Below are 14,036 nucleotides of genomic sequence, written 5' to 3'. Positions count from 1 at the left end.
AACTCTCATGGACTTTCCTGCCCCGACTGGCTTCAAACTGCAACCCTCAGATCTCAGCCTCCTGAGTAACTAGGATTACAGGAGTGAGATAACCACTCTACCATATATATATATATATACATACATACACACACACACACACACACACACACACACACACACACATGATTCCCTGTTACTGTTTCTAATCTTTTTGTTTGCTTGTAGTGGGGCTTGAACGCAATGCCTGGGTGCTATCCCTGAACTTTTTTTGCTCAAGGCTTGCACTCTAACACTTTGAGCTACACCTTTACATCCAGTTTTATGGCGTTTCTAATCTTAAAAAGAGTTTTATGCAAGTATCATTCATATCAGCTAAATAGGCTAATTTACCAGGAACTCTATAACTCATAATTAAGAAAATAACATAACTCTGAATCTGATCATAAATGTTTACACATTTTAAATTTATTACTCATGAAGTGTTTGTATGAAATGATAAATATATATGAATAAAAATTTTATTTCTCAGTTTATCACAATGCTATTTGAAAATATAGGAATCTTATTTTAAATTTCAAGCAGATGTTTCTCTGTACTTCAATGAAATGTAGAATGTTCAGTCCCATTTCAAGCATTTAATATATGCTATTAGGAAAAATGTAATTTCCAGATATTTTGCAGAGTACAATTCTACAGTGAAGAAGGCTATTTGATAAAATTTGAATTGTTCTCTTATCATGATATTTTTTATTTTACATATACTTTATATATTTAAGAAACATTTATTTCACTATATCCATACTATGCATTTATTTATATGACATATTAATTACATGGTTATTTACCATAGCTAAGATATGGAACCAACCCAGATGCCCCTCAGTAGATTATATATATTATATATATATATATATATGTATATATATATATACATACATACATACATACAATGGAATTCTATGCCTCCATCAGAAAGAATTACATCGCCCCATTTGTTAGGAAATGGAAAGACTTGGAGAAAATTATATTAAGTGAAGTAAGCCAGGCTCAAATAAACATAGGTCCCATGGTTTCCCTTATTTGCAATAACTAATATAAGTCTAGGACAAGCAGAAAAGTTCAAAAGCTATGTACATATGACCATATAAGATGATGTTAAGTGAAATGAACCCCAAGATAGGGACACAACTGTTTTTTTCTTTCTTGGTATTGTTTTTAACGTATTTAATGTTTACTATGTGATTTTAAAAAATTTCTCTTGTGTGCCCTTCCCCCACCGTATAGCCCCTGTTTTCACTGTATTAGATGTCGGTGCCCTGCATCTTATATATACATTTTTCTAATTTGGGGAGAGGAAGGGAAATAAGGATATAGGTTGACCCATTGTAACAATGAGATGTACAAGACACTATGTTGAAAAAATGAACTTTACCACTTGGGGTGGGGGGAGGAGTTGGGGAGGTGGGGAGGGAGGGAAGGGAAGGTAGGTGATAAACAAAGGAGGAGGTAACAATGCTTGATAGGAAATGTACTCATGTTACTGTAACCCCTCTGTACACCATTTTTAAAATAAAAAAAAAACAAAAAGAAAAGACTAACCCAAACCTTCTGTTAAGAAACATTGACTATATTTAATTTTTTGTAATAAAAGTTATTTTTAATATTAAATAAAATGTAACTAACTGGAAATCTTAAAGAATATGTACTCCCAATTAGAATATGAAGGCTTTGAGAGAAGATACTTGTTCTTATTCTTCTTTGAGTATCTGGTGCCTGGCAAAGTGCCTGATCAATAGTAAATTCACACATTACTCAAGAAATATTTGTATCTGCTATGTATATGTTCATTTTATTTGCTTGATCTGTATCAATGAATAGAAACTTTGCTTTAATTGTAGTAGGAGAGAATGAATAAGATAATAAAAATAATGTTATAAAGTGATACATTCCAAGAATAATATATTTATGTTGTTATATTCATTTATATTTAAATTTATTTATAGTTATGTCTTTGTTTTATCTTATTTGGAATAACTATAGTAGGAATGTTCTGGAGGGTTTTGAGTAGAAAGTTTTTAAGAGACTTAATTTGGCTTCTGTACTAAAAAAGGTAAGGAAAAAATCAAAGAGACTAATTAGGAGTCTATTTCAACAGTCCAAGTATGAGATGATAATACTCTGGATTTGAAGGGAGGTAGTGGAGTTATAAGAAGTTACTTGACATCTCATATTTTAAAGGTAGAACTTGGATTGCATTTAGGTGTTAGAGAAAGAGATGAAGTCCATGATGACTCAATTAACTAAAAAGTGTATGAAAATTTCACCAGGATATGTTTTGGGACGGTGAACAATATGTGAACTTAATTTGGGTAACAAATAGCACATTCAACATCAAAGTAGATATGTCAAGTATGCAATTAGACGTATAAATGTTCAGTTCAAGGAGGGAGGTTCAACTTTGGAATAGAAGTTGACAAGCTATCATCACATAGGCAGTACCTAAAGCCATTAAACAAGCCAGTTGTCAGTGTTTTATGCCGATAATCCTAGCTACTTAGCTTGAGATCTGAGGATCATAGTTCAAAGCCAGTACAGGTAGAAAATTCCATAAGACTGTTTTCTCCAATTAATGAGAAAAGAATGCTGTAAGCGGATGTATGCTTCAAGTGATAGTCAGTCTTGAGCAAAAAATGCTAAGGAAAAGCATCCAGACTTTGAGCTCTAGCTCCAGGACTAGAGAAAGAAAGGAAAGGAAAGGGAAGGGAGAAAGGAAGATAGGAAGAGAGAAAGGAGAGAGAGAGAGAGAGAAAGAGAAAGAGAGAGAGAAAGACAGAAAGAAAGAGAGGGAGAAAGAAGGGAAGGAGGGAGAGAGAGAAAGAAAACTATTAAACAGATGAGATTATGAGAAGAATAGATATACCTAAAAGGAAAATTGAAATTATTATCACTTTAATTTTATGGAGTTCATTCACTCACAAATTTATTCATTAAAATTGTGAAATTTGGGAATAGTGGTTCATGCCTATATTCCCTGTACTTGGGAGCTAAGGCAGAAAGGTCTCAAGTTCAAAAGGAGCCTGAGCTACACAGCAAAACCCCCATCTCAACAAAGAAAAAATATTTTTTAAAAAGTTGAGCATTTTTAATATGCTAGTCATGTATTCTGTGTTATAGAATACAATGGTCTGAAAAACATGCAAATTCTCTACTTTCATAGGGCTTTCAGTCTAGTAGTGGGACAATTTAAAAATTCTCTCATGAAAGCAGAAATAAATCCTTAGAAAAGATGAGATCAGAATCCATGCTGTAATATAAGAGGGAGATGAAGTAAATAGGAAGGAACAAACTTAAACCATTAATAGTTAACACAAAGTATAAAATGTCACCATCTACACAGAGCTATGATAGTCTTGTTCTTATTCAAACTAGAAGATTATTTTAAAGAAGATGGCTATTGTACCATGAAAAAGATGATTTGAAAACATAGTTTAAATAGGGATACAGGTGGACCCATTGCAACAATGAGATGTACAGGTCATATGTCGAAAAACGAACTTTACAACTTTGTCAGAAGAGGGGGGGGAACGGAGGATGGGAGGGAAGATGGTGGGGAGATGGGAAGGGATGGGAAAGGTAGACAAAGGAGGAGGCAACAATGCTTGATAACAAATGTACTCATCATCTTCCCATGTAATTGTAATCCCTCTGTACGGTATTTTCACAATAATAAAAAAAAAGAAAACAGATGTGCTGAAGCACATTCCTTTCTACTTGAAATTAACTAGGATTTTATATAGCTTGGAATTCTGGAGTTGTAACTACAAACTTAAGTCAAAGAAAATAGATAGTTTAGCTTATGTTAAATCTATAATGATAATTTTGAGCAAATGTTTTGAATGTTATCTTTGAAAATTATGTAGCATGTATTATATACCGATTTTTAGAAACAAAAATAACTTATTACACTTCTTATTAGTAGAGATACAAAGCAGATATGTAATGTATATTAAAATAAATGATAGTGTCATTTCCTTTTGGTACTTCTTGGCCTGCAGTACTCTTTATTATAAATAATTCCTTTAATTCTTTTCTTAACAACTACACTTTTTTTAGGATAAACTCCACTTGTCTTACCTTACTTAAATGTTTATATTCTTTAAGCAATTAAAAGAGGCTTTAAAAGGTTTTTTTGTGCAATTAAATCTTGTTTTATTTAAAGTTACTTGATTTTATCAATTGATTCTGGCTTTCTGTGACTGAGATCAATATGTTGTAAACTCAAATTCATATAATTCAAACAAAATTTGCTATTTTTCCTCTTTAAAACTTAAATATATTTAATTATAAATATATCACTCTCAGTAAATAAAACTTTCTAAGTTATCATGTATCTGTATTTTGTAATATATTCCTAGATTGGTTACAGTCTTAGTTCCCCCAAATGCTGGCCAACATGGTCTCAAAGTCTTTCTACAGTATTTATTTGTGCCTTCCATATACATTGTATGGGCATTTTGTATGATAGTAAAAATATATCTTGTCTGATTAAATGAATCCTGAGGCGAATAAACATGGCATATATACAATATTTATAAATTTTTATAACTCTGTATGGAAAAATCCCTTGAAATGTAAAAGAACGGCTAAGAATGTAGTGTAGTATTATCCAATTGCCTCCTATGCATGAAGCCCAGAGTCTGAGTACCAGCACAGCCCACATACCATCAAAAATTCAGGCAAAAATGTATCTCCTAAAAGTAGATGTAAGCTAAAGTATAATTAGAAATGTCATTATTCTTCATAGAGTTGTGCTTATTCTGTGTGGAACATCTCTAGAGTCCATTTGAAGAAGTTTAGTAGAAGTATCACTATGTATTGAGCATGTCCACTTATAAAGCAACTTTATCTTTATCTCAAGTATATGAAAATATAACAAGCTTCTTGAAAAGCAGTGTAATATGATATAAATGCTTTTGTTTGTACAAACAAATAGACCTAGGATTTTTAACTTCTACCACGTCAAAGCAATGTTACCTGAACAAATTAGATAATTTCTCAAATTCATAAATTTTAAAATGTGGATAATATGGGTTAAAGAGACATAATTGAGTGCAACAGTGTCTATTTAGAGTGTGTGAAGCCCTAGGTTTGATTCCTGGCACCAAAAACTATGTAGATAATGGTATCTACCTCAGTGATTATAATAATGAGTTGATCTGAAGAATTTTAAAATCTTCTAAATAATACCTGATAGTACTGCTGAGCTTTGTATCATGTGTTTAGGGAAAATTAGACGTCAAATAATTCTTTAAGGAAACCATTTTTCTAATTAGGGAAGGGGATGGGAAATAACAAAATGCTGAAATAAGGATACAGAATGACCCACTGTAACAATGAGATGTACAAGACACTATGCTGAAAACTAACTCCACAACTTTGGGGGAGGAGGAGTTGGGGAGGTGGGTAGGAAAGGGATTGTAGGGGAAAAACAAAGGAGGGTGTAACAATGCTTGATAGGAAATGGACTCATTACCTTGCTCACATAACTGTAACCCCTCTGTATAGTATCTTTACAATAATATATATATATATATGTATATATGAAGATAAAAAGAAACAAGTCTTTGAGCATTAGCTTTAATACTTGGATATTAATATACTTTTCCATAGATAACTTTGAGGTACTATTGAAATCCTTTCTTCCCTTAGTTTCTCTTCTCTCTCCCTTTGTTCTTTTTTCTTTGTTTTGTTTTTGGTTGTGGGGCTTGAACTCTGGGCTTGGGCACTGTCCCTGAGCTCTTCAGCTCAAGGCAAGCGCTGTACCACTTGAGCCACAGCGCCGCTTCCTCCCTTTTTTCTTTCTTTTTTATTCATTTTTTCTTTTCTTCTTTTTTCATTCTTTTTTCTTTTTTATTCTTTTAGTCCTTTCTTTCTTTTTCTTTCTTTTTCCTTTCTTTCTTTCTCCCTCCTTCCTTCCCTCCCCCTCTCTCTCTGCCTCTCTATCTCTGTCTCTCTCTTTCTTTCCTAGTATCATATTTTGAACTCAAGTCCTCACACTTACTTGACTTTCCTACTCTGCTTTCTCTCTACCACTTGAACCACAACTCCAGCCTGTTTTTGCTGATTATTTTGGAGACAGAGTCTTCTGGTCTTTTCTGCTTGGTTTATCACATTGATTAAATTTATTCCAAAATATTTTACTCTTTAGCTTCAGTTCCTTTTATAAAAATTAATTTTAATATAGAGGAACCCTATTGATCTTAATACATTTCTTTTGTCATCTGTAACTTAACTGAATTTACTCATCAGATATATTTTGGTTGAATATTAGGGATATACTATATCATGTTATCAGCAATAACAGTGTCATTTCTTCCTGTCATTGTTAAAATTTATTCAAAAATTGTTTTCTTTAGCATGTATAATAGTGCCAGGAAAAAAATCAAACAGGTATCTTGATTCACCTTGAGGCCATCCAAATGTACATTTTTTTTGTACAGTTTGATGGAGAAATGCCTTGGGAAGAACTTATTATTGTAAATATTTCAATTCATTTTTTGCATTCAAGACATCATAAAATGTTAATCAGAATGAATTTTGACTGTTAAGATTTTTTTGAGAATAGTACTCATTGAGGAGTAAAAGACAAGTTTGTATTTCAGAACTTATCACTTAGTATTGAATTCATGAATAGACATTTACAAAACCAAAAAATAAAAATATTTGGATATCTATATGGGTTATCTGTATATCTTTACTATCTTAAGGGATGTTAATTTAATTTTTATTAGTTTACACATAGCATTGTTTTCCTTCATACTTTGGAAATCTGAATTGCCTCATTTAAATTTCTCATTTGAAAAAGGTAACTATAAGAGCAGTAATGATGCAATAATATTTCTTGTCTCTTGGCAACAGTATCCATGGTGTTATAACAAGTGAGGTGCATAGAATGTGAGGAGATTAGTTGGGGAAACTCTGAAAAAGGAGTCTTCAGAGTATTAGTGTCGTTTAATTCAAGCTCATCAAAATATGTAATCAAAGATATGATGAGAAACCCTGTAGAAAGTTTCATTAATTTTCCTTTTAGTTTCTACTATGATTAGATATTGAAATTGACATTTAATTTTCTTTTTTCCAGAAAAACTTTATTCCACTCAAATGAGTGTGTATTCTGAATGTCTTAGAAAATATATTTTTCATAATTGTGTTTAGAATCATGACTATGGTAAAATTGAGCTGTTAATGAGCTGAAAAATGAATCAGCATTATTTTAATATAATTTTCTGATTATTCATTGTAATTTATTGTTGATTCATAGGAATTCAAGGGATAGTAATTTTTGGTTTGTTTCTTCATATTATCTAATTGTTTTTATTAAACAAATATACTATGAAGAACAATGAAAATTAAAATAAATGAATAGAACAAAAATATAATTTTCTGGTCTTACCCAAGAGTAAAAAATAGGATAGGTAAATAATATATTGATAGAGTAACCAGATTTTCCTTAACTAACAATTCTAGTTTGAAGGAATTACAAAACTACCTAGATAAATTAACTAGTACACTGACACCTCAGCACCATCTGATAATGATTTGAAAAATATATCTTGAGAAATTTGTGAACTGAACTGAATATTGAAGTTAGTCTGCTTAGATCTCTTTTATAGATAACAAATGTAATTAATACATAATAGCAAAGCTGTAGTCAGGTAATCAAAATATTTACATATTTATGGATTTTTCTATAACTTCAAAGATTCTGTGTAGATGTTTTCTTCCTTGAAAAGCATTCATGTTATGTTGAAAACGAATTTTACAACTTTGGTGTGGGGGGGAGGGGGGTGGGGAGGATTGGGGGGGCGGGGAGGGGGAAGATGGGAAGGGATGGGAAGGGGAAACAAAGGAGGAGGCTAAAATGCTTGATAAGAAATGTACTCATTATCTTGCCCATGTAATTGTAATTCTTCTGTACAGTATTTTCACAATAAAAATTAAAATATACAAAAGAAAAGCATTCACGAGACATAATCTTTAGGTACAGGCAAAATGAATTAACTTTATCTTGCCCTAGAGAAATGGTTTAGTGCAATTAAACATTACAAACAATAATAACATTAATATTAAAGTTAGTGGATTTCACATGGATAATATCTATTTTAGTGGATAATTCTATTTTAGGCTTTTAACTATTACATTTTGAAATTGTTTCTTTAAAAAAAAAACCTATATCCAGCTGTTTTCTTTATAAGTGTTAGCAACTGTGGTAGAAAACGGAAAACCTGAGTATTTCTATCCAAACTAAGAGTGAAAGGTGTTAAAGTAAGAGAAGAGACTTTGTGTGATTAATATGTTAAGAAAATATCTACTAGGGAAAAAAGGCACATATTTCAGCAAAATTGCCTTTTGGACAGGAACTTAAGTTGGTTAGAAATTATTCAAGAAATGTGGAAGGGTGTTTGTGTGTGTGTGTGTGTGTGTGTGTGTGTGTGTGTGTGTGTGTGTTTGAGAGAGAGAAAGAGAGAGAGAGGAGGTTGTATTGGTGGGAGGTAGTAAAGCTTTGAGACTAGGAAACATTTGCAAGGAAGAAAGGAAATTGATTTTCCATCTGGGAAGGGAGTATTATTTCATCCGAGAAAGTTCAACACTAAAAGAGAATGGAAAGTAGTAGAAAGATCACACGCCTGGGGCATGTAGAATACACATGACTGGTTACTACGGACCACCTTAAATTGTGTGACGACAGGTTGCCATGGAAATGGTTTTACGCTACCAGAGGGGGATGAGCCAAAGGAAGGGAAGTCTGTGGAGTGGGTGAGCAGGACTAGAGGGGTGTGTTGGGGAAGTCGTTTCAGCACCCAATAATCCTTGGACAGCAGCGGCTCAGCAGCACTGACAGCTGTTGTGCTTGCTTTCTGCTTTCTTTCCATTCTTCCTTAATTTTTTCTTTCCTTCCTTATTACTTCTTTTCTATCCTTATTTTCCCCCATTTAAAACAATTTTACATTTCTTTCTTTCTTTAACACCCCCCCATTCCTTGCTTCCCAGCAGGCTCTCTCAGGAGCCTCACTGGAGCACCCCTCTCCCAATCTAGTTGCTCCTTGACTGGAAGGTATTGAAGAGAACAGCAGTTGGTGAAGTGAGTTTAATGGCTTAAGAGAGGGTATGGTGAAGGGACGGGGTGGGGATGGGGGAATGGGAACAGAGATTTTAAAAAAAAACTGTTTTTTTTTTCCTGGAGAATTCTGGTGAGTTACTACTTTCTTGCTTTTATGGAGTGTGTGTGTGTCATGTGGAAATGTATATGATGACTGTAATCCTGGAGTCCCCTTCAGACTCCAGTGTGTATTTAATCTTCTGAATCTTGACAAATATATCCACAAAAGAGTTTAGAGATCTGAAGTGATTTAGGAAATGCTTATCATCTTACTGCGTTTAATGTAAGGGTCACTATGAGTTGAACAACAACAAGTGAAGGGGAGGGGGCGCATTTTGATCTTACTAGGTAGTGTCAGCTCCCAACTTGCCAGAGTAATTTCAGTGGTGTCTCCAACCAGTCACTCCCTTCAAAGGGAACTGGAGTTGTCTCATGCCAGTGTATCTCTGCTTGATAGCATTTTCCAAAGACAACAACTCTGTATTAGATATAACAGAAGCAAAAGAAGCCCAACAAGTGGATGCTGACTTTGCATAGCTATCCCTTTCTACTGAGTACTGTAAGCAGCAGAGGAAGACTAGGATAAAGGCTGTGTTACTAGCTGCTTATTCTACTCACAGTAAAGAATAAGCACTAAACCTGAAGTGAGCTGGTAGATTATTATCTTGATGTACACTCTTAACAGTTAAAAGCAACAGACAACAGTCATAGAAACATAAACAATTCTCACAATAAAAAAACAGGAAATATACATGTATGCATATATATGTGGATTAGGAAAGCAAAGAAAGTGACAGTTTTTTTCTGACATTAGAAGTAAAGATTTAACTGGGAAAAGGCATTCCTTTTAAGTTTATGAGCACCAAGTTTTTAAAGACAAAGTTCTTCCCTTTTGGATCTTATGGGCTCATCTTTAGCTGTTTAGATGCCTGCCGTGATTAGCTTAAATTTCCCCATGTACCTTTCACTTAAACATTTTAACTTTTAAAGGACTTCTTTTACTATGGATCCACCTACACAAACATTATGAGTTGTTTTTCTACAAATTAGTGACAGGAAGTTAAAACCGTGTATAAATTCTCAGTAAGAACATTTTAAATACGTTTTTATTGAAAAATACTGTACAGAGGGGTTAGAGTTACATGAGCAAGGTAATGAATACATTTCTTATCAAGCATTGTTGCCTCCTCCTTTGTTTTTCCCCTTCTATCCCTTCCCTCCCAGCTTCAAAACTACCCCCTCCAGCCAGAGTTGTAAAGTTTGTTTTCAACATAGTATCTTGTACATCTCATTGTTACAATGAGTCAACCTGTATCCCTATTTAAGCATTTTGTTTTTTCCCTTCCCTCTCTAAGCTAGAGAAGAATATATACAAGATAAATGACACCGACATACAGTGAAAATGGGTTATACTGTGGGGGAGGAACATACAAAGAAACAGAAAACATCACATGATCCATTATAAATACATTAGGAACAGTAGCAAGCAAGAAAAAACCACTTGTGTCCCTATCTTTGGGTTCATTTTGCTTAACATCATCTTATCTGGCCATATGTATGTAGCTTTTGACCTTTCTGCTTATCCCAGACATATACTAATTTAAGAATATTTTGAGTGATGGGATGTGCTCAGTGGCAAAGTGTTTGCCCAGCAAGTGCATTGTCAGAGTTTTAAAGGCATTAGTTATATACAAATCTACAACAATCAAGGAGTATATTTTCTACTTTAGTGATTATATCTGGATTTGACATTCTCTTCACTTTTAATTATCTCTTCAAGTGTGCTTAGTTACATTTCATATCTAAGAATCAAAACGTTCTGTTTGGGTTTTTTAACTTTATTTTTTCTTTTCTTTTTTTTTTTTAAAAAACCCAAACAGAACGTTTTGATTCTTAGATGTGAAATATAACTAAGCATCATACTTGAAGAGATAATTAAAAGTGAAGAGAATGTCAAATCCAGACATAATCACTAAAGTAGAAAATATACTCCTTGATTGTTGTAGATCTGAATATAACTAATGCCTTTAAAACTCTGACAATCTTTTGGCATAAGGAAAATTGATGTTTCTTTCCTCTCCAACCTTGATTACAATAAGCCTAATTATATTTCTGAGACCTATGTCATGTGTAGCAGTTAAAATGTGTATAATAAGTTCATATTCAGTATAATAAAAATGTCAATTTTGAAAAATTAGAGAAACAATTTAAAAATAAGCACCTTTTTCACAAGCTTCACAGTTATCTGAGATATATGTGAGTTGCTATACACTTTGAAAATTAATCCATTAATCTTATCAGTAGAATCCTAGATAAATGGATTTCTTGCTAATATTTTGGGATCTGAGCTATATTGCAACTAAAATAAGTTTGTGAATTGGCCTATATTGGAAGTTTTAGCATCATTATTCATGTTTTCAGAACCAAATTTAAAAATGACTAATACTAAAGGTAAATATTATGGAGAGCCCTTTCTTGAATATTTAAATTCTATAGACTTCTAGTATCAACATTGCATTAAGGCGTAAGTGACAATTTTTTTTAATGTAGTTATTGTCCTGGATCTAAATCATTCAAAATTGTATGCACAACACAATAGTAAAGCTTCATGTATGTATTTAAATAACTTAATCTTCTGAGTTCTGAAAGTTTATTTAAAGTCCATGCACTGTGATTATTAAAGTATCACATCTATATTAAAATTGCAAATTAAACAATCAAAAATTCAATATTTGAACACATATGGTCGTTTTTCTTTTAAATGTTTGCATAATTTCATTTAAAACCTTCAATTTTGGCCATATTTAACCTGAACTATAGTATTGCTTTATAAGTAAATATTTTGACTTCAATGAGCTAACACAGAACTTGCCCAGAAAATATTATAATATGCATTATAGTTGATTCATTTTGCTTGAGGTATGTATTTGAAAAAATTATGAAGTGAATATTGATTAGGAATAGCTGATGAACACTTTATTATAATGCTTATAGAAGATTGCTATAGATTTTTACAGAACTCAATGTTTATACTAATTCTTTTAGGCAATGAAGTTTCTTTAGATATTTTATCTACATTGGATAAGACATTTTTGTTTCTTTTATAAGCAAAACTTATTTTGACAAGCCAGATGTGGGTAGTTCATGGCTGTAATCCTAGCAACTCAGGAACCTGTGATCTGAGGATTGCAGTTTAAAGCCAGCCAGGACAGGAAAGTCCATGAGACTCTTATCTTCAATTAATCACCAAAAAGCAAGAATTGAAACTGACACATGGTAGAGGGCTAGCCTTGAGCTGCCCAGAAATGGTAGAATGCTATCCTTGAGCAAAAAGTGCTTAGGGGACAGTGGCTGGGACCAGAGTTCAAGCCCCAGTACCAGCATGGATGTACACGTGCACACGCACACACACACACACACACATACAACACACACACATACACACACACACACACACACACACACACACTCTTAATTTATTTTCTCTGTAATCAGGAAATTTAAAGCACCAGATGTCTCTATTGGTGCAGAAATCACACATTGAATGCAACCCACTTGCTCTGATTTTTACTACCTTTACTCATTTTGTTAGAGCTTTGGGTAAAAAAAAATGTTCTTTACACTGTTGAGAATTGGAAACAAAATCAAACTTGATTTAAGATAATTTGGTTAAAAGGAATCATCTTACTTAGTGCTATATAGCTGTTGTGGCACTTTCTTTCCTTCAAAACTCCCCCTGTACACCACAGAAATTATTAAATGAAAAAATTTTCTTTGAGCAACGAACTTTTTGAATGACATCACAATTTTTAGCTTTTGAAGGAAAAACAGCAAAACATTGATCATCTTATTATTTTCATCATTGAGCCAGGTGAAAAGTAGTAACAATGAATAATTAAGATTGGTTCTGATCCCTAATTTTTGTTGCTGGTACTGGGACTTGAACTCAGGGCCCTATAGTTTTATTTGGCTTTTTTTGCTCATGTCTGGCACTCTTCCACTTCCACCTCAGCCATAATTCCATTTCCAACAGTTTACTGGTTAAATGGAGATAAGATCTCACAATTTGTCTACCTGAGCTGGCTCGGAACCTTAGTTCTCATATCTTAGTCTCCTGAATATAGGTACAGGTGTGAGCCACTGGTGCCCTTCATGTATTTGTAAAAGAAAAATTATTGGTTATGAGTGAATCACAGTTAAGTTAAATACAGCAATATTATTTCTTACCATTTCACACAGACATTGATATTTTTCCCACAAAGAAATACAATATATAAAAATAAATCATCCAAGATGGGAAGGGATGGGAAGGGGAAACAAAGGAGGAGGCTACAATGCTTGATAAGAAATGTACTCATTATCTTGCCCATGTAACTGTAACCCCTGTGTACAGTATTTTCACAATAAAAAAAGATTTAAAAAATCTTAAAAAAATAAAAAAATCATCCAATATTTCATACTTCTTTGGATGTATGAAATATGATAGATTGTGAGCAAAATTTATCTATAGGTAGATACATATAAATGTGTGTGTGTGTGTGTGTGTGTGTGTGCATGTGTTGAAGGTTGCTAGACTATAGGAATCCACTATTACATACAGTCATTTACTCTAGGTAGGAAATGTTATAGTTCTAGTTTAGAAACACATTACAGGCTTTAGAGAAGCTTCCAATGAGTCTTTGTGCATAGTTAAGAAAATAGTATTAGAATTTTACAAAATGTTTTTTGTTTTTTGTCATTCGTGGGGCTTGAACTCTGGGCCTGGGTGCTGTCCCTGTGCTCTTCAGCTCAAGGTGAGTGCTCTACCGCTTGAGCCACAGTGCCACTTCCGGTTTTCTAGTGGTTTATTGGAGATAAGAGTCTCATGGACTTTCCTGCCCAGGCTGGCTTTGAA

This window comes from Dipodomys ordii, unplaced genomic scaffold (genome assembly GCF_000151885.1).
Source record: "Dipodomys ordii isolate 6190 unplaced genomic scaffold, Dord_2.0 Scaffold116, whole genome shotgun sequence".
Lineage (NCBI taxonomy): Eukaryota > Metazoa > Chordata > Mammalia > Rodentia > Heteromyidae > Dipodomys > Dipodomys ordii.
Note: the sequence above shows the minus strand (reverse complement) of the source record.